This window comes from Bos indicus x Bos taurus, chromosome 19, assembly GCF_003369695.1.
Source record: "Bos indicus x Bos taurus breed Angus x Brahman F1 hybrid chromosome 19, Bos_hybrid_MaternalHap_v2.0, whole genome shotgun sequence".
NCBI lineage: Eukaryota > Metazoa > Chordata > Mammalia > Artiodactyla > Bovidae > Bos > Bos indicus x Bos taurus.
In genome coordinates, this window is record NC_040094.1 from 31,813,526 (window position 1) to 31,825,678 (window position 12,153).

The 12,153-nt window shown below is 47.6% G+C and overlaps 1 long non-coding RNA gene across 1 annotated transcript; it reads left to right on the plus strand.

The window, feature by feature from the left end:
• The first annotated feature begins 4,009 nt into the window (after nt 1-4,009).
• Nucleotides 4,010-7,446, plus strand: LOC113878192. Its single transcript, XR_003506931.1, has 2 exons — nt 4,010-4,579; nt 7,101-7,446. It is a non-coding gene; the product is annotated as an uncharacterized LOC113878192 (long non-coding RNA).
• Nucleotides 7,447-12,153: the final 4,707 nt, after the last annotated feature.

The window sequence follows — 12,153 nt, forward strand, 5'->3', positions numbered from 1 at the left end:
AAACTAAGATCATGGCATCCGGTCCTATCACTTCATGGCAAATATATGGGGAAACAATGGAAACAGTGACAGACTTTATTTTTGGGGCTCCAAAATCACTGCAGATGGTGACTGCTGCCATGAAATTAAAAGATGCTTGCTCTGTGGAAGAAAAGCTATGACCAACCTAGACAGCATATTGAAAAGCAGAGACATTACTTTGGCAACAAAGGTCCATCTAGTCAAGGCTATGGTTTTTCCTGTGGTCATGTATGGATGTGAGAGCTGGACTATAAAGAAAGCTGAGCTCCAAAGAATTGATGCTTTTGAACTATGGTGTTAGAGAAGACTCTTGAGAGTCTCTTGGACTGCAAGGAGATCCAACCAGTCTATCCTAAAGGAAGTCAATCCTGATTTCATTGAAATTCCATTTCATCCCAATTCATTGGAAGGACTGATGCTGAAGCTGAAACTCCAATACTTTGGCCACCTCATACGAAGAACTGACTCATTTGAAAAGACCCTGATGCTGGGGAACATTGAAGGCGGGAGGAAAAGGGGATGACAGAGGATTAGATGGTTGGATGGTATCACTGACTCATTGGAAATGAGTTTGAGTAAACTCTGGGAGTTGGTGATGAACAGGGAGCCTGGGATGCTACAGTCCGTGGGGTCTCAAAGAGTCAGACATGAATGAGTAACTGAACTGAACTGTCCCTGGTGTTCTAGAAAGTCAATTTCAAGTCTGTTCTGACCATGTGCTGGGCTGCTTTGCGAATAAAACCCTCTTTGCTGCAAACCTGGGTGTCTCAGCATTAGGTTTGTTGCATGTTAGGAGAGTGAACCTGGTTCAGAAGCTAATGGGCCGGCCTGGAATCGGTCCACAGACACTACTCGAGCTGCTGGAAGCTGAATTTCCATCTCGAAGGATTCTTCACTTCACAAAAAGGCAGTGGTGGCAATGCTTCTACTTGCTTCAGTTCTAGGGATGGAGGGTTCTTGGCTCTGTGGTGTCCTGGAGATGCAGGTTTCTGTCTTGTACAGGAGTGGTGCTGTCTCTGTAACATCTAATAACCCAAGTCTTAATTACAGCAACAAGCTGTTGAAGGAGACAAAACCAGTTGAAGCTGGTGCTGTTTCAAGGGGGCCACCGACTCACCATCCTGACCAGGGCAGTGGCAGCAGCCGTGCTGCAGGGGCCCTGCTTTCGGCCTGAGCAGCCTCTGCAGGCCCTTCTACTCCATAGGCTTATTCTTATTAACCAGCTGCTCCTTCCACCTGCATCTCACTGTTGGTGACTGTTCTTCTGTCAAACCATCAGATGGACAGCTGACCTGAGAATCTGAGTGCTGCATGGAGGCCAAAGGCCATTTGGAGGGAGGTCTCCCCCGACTTGGTCATAGAGCACCAGGAGACGGAGAGGAATGGCACCAGGAGGTAGGTGGACTCTAATGCCCTTCCAGCTTCTGGGTGCTGGCGCTCAGTGTGCTGAGGCCAGGGTCTGGGTATTGCCACTCAGTGTTGCCTCCACGGGCACCTGCGTCCCCCCCATGCTTACCCTGTGTCCCCCGGCTCTGTTCTTCCTGGGTTCTTGTACAACTCGAGCGACGGGAATGCCATTGGCTTCACGTGCTCACCAGCGTTACGGGAACAGCCCTGGTCACACTTCAAATTCGGATCCTAGAAGCCCACGTGGACGCCCTGCCCCTTCTCACACACTGTGGCGTTTTTGAATCTTCATCCTGGTTCATGCATTCCATTCACTCTTTTCCGTGTAATAACCCATCCTCTGATTCATGATGGGTGTTACCTGGAGGGGGTGCCTTGCCCCTGTGACTTGCGTTCCTAGTTCAGTGATGCTTGATCTGGGAGGGGTCTTTCTCTAATCCTGTTTCATTTGTGAGATCTCCTGGCATTTTATAAACATATGCCCATGAACAGGAAGGTCCCCTGGTGGGTGCGGGGACTTCAGCTCCTGGGCGGTAGGATCTTGCTCAGACTCTTCTGTGTCCTTCTTGCATCACTGGTATCAGGACCCAGCGTGGCCACTTCTCACTTGGTCAGAATGTGAAAGCCACCCAACCCCAGCCCGTGGGGTTCCCCAGGAACCCTGGTCAGGCACCCACTGGGCCTCCTGCCCCCTCGCTCGCTCATGGTACCCTCCGTCTTATCTACTACTTGGGTTGGCTGGCTTCTTGCCCTGTGTGGTCACTTGCCTGGTAGATGCCAGTCTCTGTGTGTGTCCTGTCCTCCAGACACACCTCATCCAGCAGGGGGTTAGCAGAGATGCAAGGGGAGGGGTGGCGGTGTGGAGCCCAGCACTAGAATCTGAACAGCTGGGGTGGGTGTTGTGGCTTTGCTACATTCTAAACTTCTTTCCACATCTTGGATGTGGAGAGAGGACCTGGCCAACCTCGCAACTGCATCGCAACAGTTGTGAGAATCTAAATCTGCATTGTACTCAGAATACTAGGTGTTCCTGGCAGCCGAGGAGGCAGTGAGAGAATGTTCCTAACACTTTGTTCTAGCAGCTTTGAGCCGCCAGGAAGAGAAGGGAAACCTGCAGAAGCACAGGCTTGAGCTGGTGGAAGAGGATGGGAGGCAGTGGTGGAGACCCTGCCCTGTCCTCCCAGCGTTGGCAGGCAGAGTGCCTGCTGTGTGGTCTGGCCCTGGGCCTGGTTCCTCCCCCCCTGCCCAGAGCAGGCCGCCTGTGAGGCTTGAGGGCACTCAGAGGGAATGTAGCCTCCTCTCCTAACCGCCTTCCTCCTCTCTTCACGTAGAACATCATTTCCGCAGTAGTGGAAGCAACTCCATCTTAGCTGTATGCATCTGGATTTCTGTGTCCAGAAAAAGAGAGCGGATGCTTGGACCTCAGTGACCTTCCAGGCTCTACACCCATCAAAGGTGCAAACTGTGCCGGGGCTGCTTCTGAAGATTCAGGGTGGCCGTGCCTGGTAGCCCAGAACATGCTCAGAGGAGCATGATGGAAGAATCATGTGCTCTCAGGATGTGGGCCTCCACCTGCCGCTGGTCCCAGCTCAGACAGTTGGCAGCAGGCAGGACTGGGACAGAGGTCCTTGTTTCCTGCTGACCATTCGGGGTGTTTTCTGGCTTCTATTTGACCGAGAACACAAGGAGACAAGTGTCTGTCCCATTTTTAAAGCCAGGATAGAGCACAGTGACAGAAACACGACAGGGTTTCTGTGTCCCAAAGATTAGGGCTTCCAGGTAAAGTACAGAAAATTTAACTTGCATTTCACATCATTGTTGAATGAATGTTTGGTGTAAGTGTATTTCAAGTATGTGTTTAAGATAGACTTTTGGGCTTCCCTGGTGGCTCAGACAGTAAAGAATCCACCTGCAATGCAGGAGACCTGGGTTTGATCCCTGGGTCAGAAAGATCTCCTGGAGAGGGGAATGGCCACTCACTCCAGTATTCTTGCCTGGAGAATCCCATAGACAGAGGAGCCTGGTGGTCTACAGTACGTGGGGTCACAAAGAGTCAGACCGAGAGACTAACAATTTTCACCTTTTTTGATGCTAAGCATTTACTGCTTATCCGAAATTCCAGTGGAATGGCATGTCCTACGCTTACATTTTGCTAAATCTGGCAACCCCACCAAAGAAGAAATTCACATTGAAAATGTTTATCAGACTGAATTATGGCTGTGCAGCCCTGTCCTGGGTCTGCACTTAGAGGCAGAGTCTGCGCCTTTTCTGGGAGTTCTTAGGACCACGGCTACATCTGGAGCAGTGCCAAACCTCCATGTGAGACCAGAGCATTTCAGTCACTTGTCCACAGTCCTGATGTTCACAGCCGGTAGACAAAATACTGAGATGCTTGGCAGGGCCGCCCGGCTATCCCCTGGAAGTCTGGCATCTCACAGCCTCAGCTTTCCAGCTCGCCCTGTGCTGGGACAGCGTCTTCCCCTCAGTTCTCTGATCTGTGAGGCCCCTGCCCCCACCCCGACCCTCACATCCTCTCCCACCAGACCCGGGACACACTACTAGACTCTTCAAGGATGCAGCCGACGTCTGGACGCGCTTTGCATTCTGTTCGTTTCTTGGCCCTGGGCTCCCATGAACGTACAGTTGTTTTACTTCAGTCTGCTGATAAAGCTCAGGCTTCTCCAGACTTCTACTTAGTCTCTGTGATGTAGGAAGCCCAGAAAGAAACTCATGTTTTTTGTTTTTTTTTTTTTGTTCTCCCTCAGAGCACAATGAACTGACATAAATCCTGTCTGTGTACTAACACTCTGACCCCAGTAAGAAGATGGATGAGAACAGTGATTTCAAACAGCACGGGAAGCCCTGAGCAGGTTAGCGCTTCTTCTGGGGAAAAGGCATTCATTGTTTCAACTGTTCATTCAACCAACTTCCCTGCCCCCTGTACAGGCAGCGGTGGGATGCAGAAGCTGGGGACGTGGGTTCTGAGGCCGGTCGCCTGGATCCTGTTCTCAGCCCTGTGACCGTGCATTAGTAGTATACCTGTGCAAGGTTAGTGGCCATTTCTCCTGTGAAATAGGATTAATGGCATGCAGTCGTTGTGAGGATTAAACGAGAATTCATGGACCTGCTTAAGGACGATGTCTGACATTTAGTAAGTACTTAACAATGTTAGCTGTTACAGCAGATACATAGCCGCTGTACAGATACTTGGATCTTGGAAAGGGCAGGCTCTCGTCTGTAGAGGTAAGATTCAGAGTTATTGCTTGGCAGAAGCTGGTTCTGAGTTATGATATAGGAGACCCATCCTGGGCCTCATAACCATGACCACCTCATTCTCTTTGGCTGGCCGGTGGTCTAGGAATGGCCCTAATGCAGAGTTCTGGCCAAAGAGATACAAATGGGTACCTTCTTGCTGATACTCCTGGAAAATCTTGCTTTCCTGATTTAAAACCAAACAACAACAAAAACCAGAAGACCTTTTGGCCTGGAACACATTTATGATGCTTGGAGGTAGAGCAGCCATTTTATGACTCTGAGGTCACAGAATGAAGACAAAAGCTGTTGTGCTAAAGGTGATTTTTTTTTTTTTTTTTAAAGAACCCAGTTCTTTAAGGGTATATTTAAGTAACTCCACCAGATTACCTACCCCCAAACTTCTTACCAAATGAGAAAAATTAACATGTATTTTTCAAAGCCACTGTAACCAAATTACCACTTGTAGCTAAATGGATTTTTTTTCATTGATACAGCCAAATTAAGACATGCAGTCTCTTTATTCAATGAAGTCATAGCCAAACAAAGGGAAAAACCATGCATGATGAAACAAACTAGCAAAGTGCTTTGTGCACACAGGAAAGGAAGAGCTCATGGGTGATGGGGGCGTCTTATTTGATTATAAAGAGTTCTGACCTTGTAAGGTAGACTCCTGATGCCACTGCATGGACCTCTCACCATCACCTGGTTCTCAGGACACCTTTCTAGAAAAAGGAGAAGTCCCCACCTAAGTACAGTTGCCATCCTGGGCCTTGCATCTAACCTCTGAAATGGGAGCAGTCTCAGGGGACCGAGCCCTTCACCTGTGGGGTCTGTGCTGACCCTGGGGAGTTAGGGTCAGAGTTGAATTAACGATCAACAACTGGTGTCTGGAGACTTGGGTGGGGGGATTTGGTTTGGGAAAATCCCCATGCATTTGCTGTCAGAAGTGTTGTGAGAAGAGAAAAGGAAATACAAGTTTTTGGGATTGTTGTTTTTTTGGTTGTTGCCCTTGCTAGGAGAGCTGTGTGTGTTGGCTTGAGTTAAAGGTGGAGGACAAAATGATGGCGAGAGAGGAAAGGGACAGGCTGGAGACTGAAGACCTCACGGAAGGCCTCCTGGAGACAGGTGTGCGTGAAGAAACTGGCCAGACACAGGGAGGAGTCGGGAGAGAGCGGAGCGGCTGATGGAGCGACAGCTTTGTGTGTGGCATGGGGTTCAGAACTGGCCTGCCCAGTACCAGGAAGACCCTTGAGTCCCTGAAACAGGAACACGATGATGGGGGAAGAGTTATTTGCCAGATGTGGGCATAGCATTGACTAAAGTATCAAGCAGTCAAAAGATTTGCAGTCATGGAAAAAAGAATCTTCAAAAATCTTCAGAGGCGTAATGGGCCACTTAAAGTATCTGAGTCAGTCGGGGCTCCAGTTTGCTGTCTTGTAATAAGTCCTTATCAAGTTTCTGCTGCAGATAACTGAAAAGCGTAAGCCTCGCTGGAGTAACGTCTTAGCTACATAACTGATTTTTCTCACTCAACCAGGAAGTGGTTTCTGTGTCTTAGAGACAAGCTCCATGCTCCTTTTGATGTTAGATGTTGCCTCGCTACATTGTAAGAGCTTGATGTTGCCTTGATACATTGGCGTGTCTCTAGTAAAAGCGAATCAACTCAAATGGAAAAGTTAGGCAATACCGCAGTTTGTGTAAGTTTTTAAGTCTTTAAGAGTTAAGTGGGTGTCCTGCATGGATTTAGAGCTTTATGTGTGTTAGTCCTTCAGTCTTGTCTGACTGTTTGTGATCCCATGGACCATAGCCCTCCAGGCTCCTCTGTGGAATCCTCCAGGCAAAATTACTGGAGTGGGCAACCATTCCCTTTTTGAGGGGATCTTCCAGACCCAGGGATCGAACCCAGGTCTCCTGCGTTGCAGGCAGATTCTTTACCATCTGAGCCAAATTAAATCGATTCTAAGAAAGTCTGATGAGGTTGATGCTGCTGCTACTGCTGCTGCTAAGTCGCTTCAGTCGTGTCTGACTCTATGCGACCCCATAGACAGCAGCCCACCAGGCTCCCCCGTCCCTGGGGTTCTCCAGGCAAGAACACTGGAGTGGGTTGCCATTTCCTTCTCCAATGCATGAAAGTGAAAAGTGAAAGTGAAGTCGCTCAGTCGTGTCCGACTCTTAGCGACCCCATGGACTGTAGCCTACCAGGCTCCTTAATCCATGGGATTTTCCAGGCAAGAGTACTGGAGTGGGTTGCCATTGCCTTCTCCGGATGAGGTTGATACCAGCCCCATTTAACAGATGAGGAAGCTGAGGCTCAAAGAGGTTTGGAATCACAGGTTAGGGTGTATCACAGGGCTGTTAAATCCATGCCACAGAACCTATGATCTTCACTACACTGTGCTGCTTCTCTGTTTTTACAGGAAACTGCCAAGAACTAGGACAGAGTCCCCAGGGCATGTGACAGCCACTTCATAGTCTGGATGCTTCCCCGGGGATTAAAGAGAACACTGCATAGAAAAATATCCCCCTGCCTCCACCATCCTGCTCTTTCTGGGGCAGCACTGGGCTTCAACCGTGAGTTTGTGAAGTGACCTGGGGGCCATGTGGAGTGAACAGAGAGCCAGGCTGTGTGGACCCTCTAAGAAAAACCGTGTAACCTTCGTGAAACAAACAAACAACTGGGGGAAAGGCACAGATCCCAAAGGGATGTTGCATAACATTTACGAGCATTTTCTCAAACAATAAAAAGGTCTAACTGGTGCTTAAGCTTTTTGCAAGTGAATGTAAATTACATCTCCAAGTACTGTTGAATATCGAATTTGACATTCAAATAATCTCTGAAACGTTTAGAGTCAGTGGGGGATTGTTTTATGAGAGAGAAGAGAGGGAAATGGCTTGTGGGTTTGGAGGGGAGGGATGGGTACTGTTCACTGCAGGGGACCTTCCTGGCAAAGGATCCTGAAGGGTTCTGTTAATACAGCGAGTGGCTTTGTCTGAAACCTACACCTTCCAGGCAGGGTGACTAGTTTTTCGTTACCCCTTAAAAAAAACTGGATGGAAAGATGATCCAGAGTGTTTTATATATGTATATATGGTCAGAGAACAAAGCAAGGTGGGGTTAGGGCTTCTGACCCAAAGTCAGGCTGAAAAGATTCCAACCCTTCAGAATCCGTAAATTCACCAGTAGCGTGGAATCTTCTCCTTTTTCTTCCCAAGGGACAGTGGAGCAGATGAATGCTGGTTCTCTCTGTTTAGATTACAATTACCCAAGGGCCTCCTTTCTCTGTGGCTGGAAAGTCTATCTCAGATAGCACTGAGGTCTCCTGACCAGGACCTCAGGGCCTTCTAATGCCTTCAAAGGCCTTGCTTAGGGCAAGAGCGCTGCAAGGTCTCTCTGGATTTTGGTCTACTCCTGTTTTAAGGTGCTTGTTACAAAAATTAATGTGGCCCCTCGATGTTTGATGGTTTTGCCTGCTTTTTGACGTGAAAATCTTTGCTGAAACTGGCACTTTAGTGTATATAATTTCCCCAAACTGTACACCTGTACAACCTATTTATAGTAAGGTTGCATTGCTTCAAATACTCAGGTTATGTACTGCTTCTGATTATTGGTCTGAGGATAATAAGCTGTGTTTAAAAAAAATTTTTTTTTCTTAAAAGGGAAAAATTCACAACTAACCCAAACATAAAAAAAATAGCTGTCCATTTTTATGTAACTTGAGAATTAGTGAAGTATCTAGTAAGAGGGAAAAAATCAGTTCAGAGGAGAAGTCAAAGAACATTATGTGTAAGTAAGCAATCAGAAATACTAACGTTTTCTAATAGATACAAAACTGGTCATTATCCACAGGGCAATTAATCAAGTGCATCACTTTTTAAAAATTTTTGTAAGATTTTTTTTTTGAGGATCATTTTTAAAGTCTTTATTGAATTTATTACAATTTTGCTTCAGCTTTATGCTTGGTTTTCTGGCCAAGAGGAATGTGGGATCTTAGTTCCCCCACCAGGGATCAAACTAGTACCTCCTGAACTGGAAAGTCTTAACCACTGGACCACCAAGGAAATCCCAATCAAGTGTATCTTTAGCAGGCAAAATTAATGTGTATTTCTAAGTTCAAGAATCCTCCACATTACTCTCCTCAGCTTACAGAGTGGTAACATAGCTCAGAGATCTTTGTAGAATCCAGTCACCCGGAAGGCTGTGTGCACATTCAGTTGTGTCTGACTCTTTGTTACCCCGTGGACTATAGCCCACCAGGCTCCTCTGTCCATGGGATTCTCCAGGCAAGAATACTGGAGTGGGTTGCCATTTCCTTCTCCAGGAGATCTTCCTGACCCAGAGATGAAAGCCATATCTCCTGCATTGGCAGGTGGATTCTTTACCACTGAGCCATCTGGGAAACTCCTGGAAGGGTGTACTTAGTATTTAATGGAAAAGACATTCATGAAACTTTTTTGCTCATTTCCAAGCCTTCTAACATTTTTTCCTGATGGCTAAATATCTGTGCTGAGTCAAAATGTGAGTTTCAGGCAGGAATTGAGCAGCTGGGTAATTCCTGATGCCTGAAGATGTGCTGGAAAAAAAAAAAAAAGTATTGGTTTTAATTAAAGGGATCAGATGACTGGCGGAGAGGAGGAAGTGGGTTAAATGAAAGGGCTTCTGCCATCATGTGTGTGTGAGGAAGCTCCAGGCTGATGATACCTGGGGAATAGTATGAGGAGCGTTTGGGGAATAACAGAGGGGTTAGAGCGTCGCAGTCCTTGGTCTGGGGCCAAGTAAGATGTCAGTTTTGGTAGGGGAGTGCCAGAAATCCTGTTCTTTCATAGAGCGAGCTGTTTGGGCTGTGTCTTGATGTAAATCTGTGGAGGAAGAAAAAAGAAAACCCTCTACAGAGATGGTTGGGTGTTTGGTTCCTAAATCGGAGTCTGATTTGGGTCCGATTTCCCTGAGTTTTCATCTTTTGACAGGGGAACCCCTACTGCTGTCGCCCTCTTGGCCTCTTGAGGTGTCTAGAGCATCACTCCCCCATTTCCACCTTTTAAGTCATGGGTCAGAGTTTCTCGGAGCAGAGACACACCTCTGATCTCATGACCAGCTAAGTCACAGCCTGCAGAAAACATCTTTGCTCTAAATCTCTCCTGCCTACTCATATAGTCATAAAACATTTTCCCCTGTAGCTTTTAATCTGGGAATTTCAGATCTGCACACAGAGTTCCTGTGTGCCCCTCATGCAGTGTTTGGCATTACTATGGCAAATCGGTCCAAATTCAGAAGCATTACTATTCACTAAACTCCAGACTTCCTTTTGATTTCAACTGTTTTCTATTCAAGTTCTTGCTATCTAGGAGCCCATGCAGGGTACCATGTTGCATTCAGCTGGCAGGTTCCTGTGGTCTGTGATCACTTTGGTCTGTCGTTCCTAGTGCTCAACAATCTTGTCGGTTCCTGGACAGTGCAGGCTGAGTATCCTATACAGTTTCTCCCAATCAGGGTTTGTCTGGTCTTCTCATGATTTGAGTGAGCTTATGGGTTTTCCTGCGCCCTGCTCGTGGGCACATCATGTGAAGGGCACACAGCATAGCTGGTGGTGTGAAATTTCGTCTCTTGTTTGAGGTGTGTTTGCCGGTGACTCAGCTGCACAGTTGCTGTTTTTTCCCTTTTCACTTCTCTTCTTTGTAATTAAATCACTAAGTGAGTTCTCACTTCTTTCTCCATTCTCTGGTGTGGATTGGACAATTCTTTTTTTTTCTGTGAAAGTTCTAAAATATCCACTTATAACACTTTCTGGGCTTAGTCTTTTTGGAGATAAATTTTAAAGACTTTCAATCAAGATGTCCTTGGTTCTGAGTCTATTGAGGTCTCCTACATTTTCTAATGTCAGATTTTTTTTGCGATTAAAGTAAAACAAGCCATTGCATTGTGATCTTAAACTTCACTGGATACTGTTTTGTCTAGCATCCTCTCCTTTTGTACACTTGATACCTTTCCTTCTGACTAATACAGACGTGCATTTTCTTTCCCTGAGTCGGCATGCTATTTATGTTGCTTAATTTACAAAGGAAATCCTTGGTAGGGCACTTTGGATTTGTGACTCCTAACACGGGAAAGCCCAGGAATGAGAATTCGTAAAATTTGTTTCTTGAAATAGCGAGCCAGAGACTCCAGCGGAGCGCAGGGAGAGCGCCTTGCTGGGCCGTCAGGGGAGGGCTGAGATGACGGTGAGCCACAAGCGAGTGCCCAAGACTGTTTGTCCTCGCTTCTCTTAGCCCTCTTCTGGGCAGGGATTCTAGCTGGGGGAGGAGAAAGGAGCACAGCGCTCTGGGGAGAGAGCAGAAGATGCTTCCTACCCCTCCCTGTGTTTGCCCCTAACCATCACATGGGGCCTGGTCATGCCATCTACGAGAGGCCTCTTGCCAGCTTGAGAACCAGCACGCTTTTGCCCGACCACCTTGCTGGGAGTGGGGATTTGGGGATATTTGGGGCAGGAGAAATCACAGACTGTACGTGTAAGGCGAGCGCAGAGGAAAAGAGAGCAAGCTGGGCAGTCAGGCAGAGAAAGATTTATTATAGGAAGAAAGAAAGAAAGTGACTGGCTGTGGAGAAAAACCAGTGCCCTCCCTTTACAACCAACCCTTCTTATAGCCTATTGATGGGAAATTGTGCCCCGAAGGGTGGGGGCCTTAGTTTATCTTTACCTCATAGCTGGGGTCTTGTGGTCACGTAGTCGACGGGGTCTCACGGTCAGGTGGTCACGTAGTCTTGAGAAACTGGCACCAGCAGGGAAAAACAGGATATTGTCTTAAGGAAAAACAGGATGCCCACCAGGGCAGTGTGGCCACTGTGACTTCATCCCTTGTTTGTCAGGTCACCACAATGGGTCCTATTTTAACTATACCCCTGTGAGCCCCTTGTGAACCCTAACAGTACAGTCTGCATGGGACCTCAGCTCAAAGCTGGTTCACCGTCTCCTCGTTTCAAGGCTGTAAAAATGGAGGTGAAGCTGGCAAGACAAATTTCAGAAGCATAGAGACAATCAGCTATGACACCAGGGCTCTGAGTTCACATTTCTTTCCTTTCCCCTCCCCTCTCCCCGACTGACTTTGGACCAGGCAGACCTAGAGGCCATTCAGATAGTCAGTTTAGCTGTGCTAATTCTGGGCAGGCGGGGGTCGGAGGGGAGTGCATAGCCAGGGGTGTCTGCACTCTTCATGGTGGGTATGTGGTCACCGTGGGACCTGTCCTGGTCAGACTGTCATCAGGAGGGTGGCCTGAGACTCCCCCTTTGGATCTGCACTTTGCAAATCCCCCTTGGAAAACAAAAGCATATTTCGAGGTGCTGCTATATCTCTCCGATCTACTTCTCAAGTAATCCTGAACTTCTAGCTTGAGGCTGAGGCCGGGCTCCTTGCCAGTTTGTATACACGCTGTCCATCCACAGGGGAGACACCAGAACTCGGGCTGCGTGGAGATTC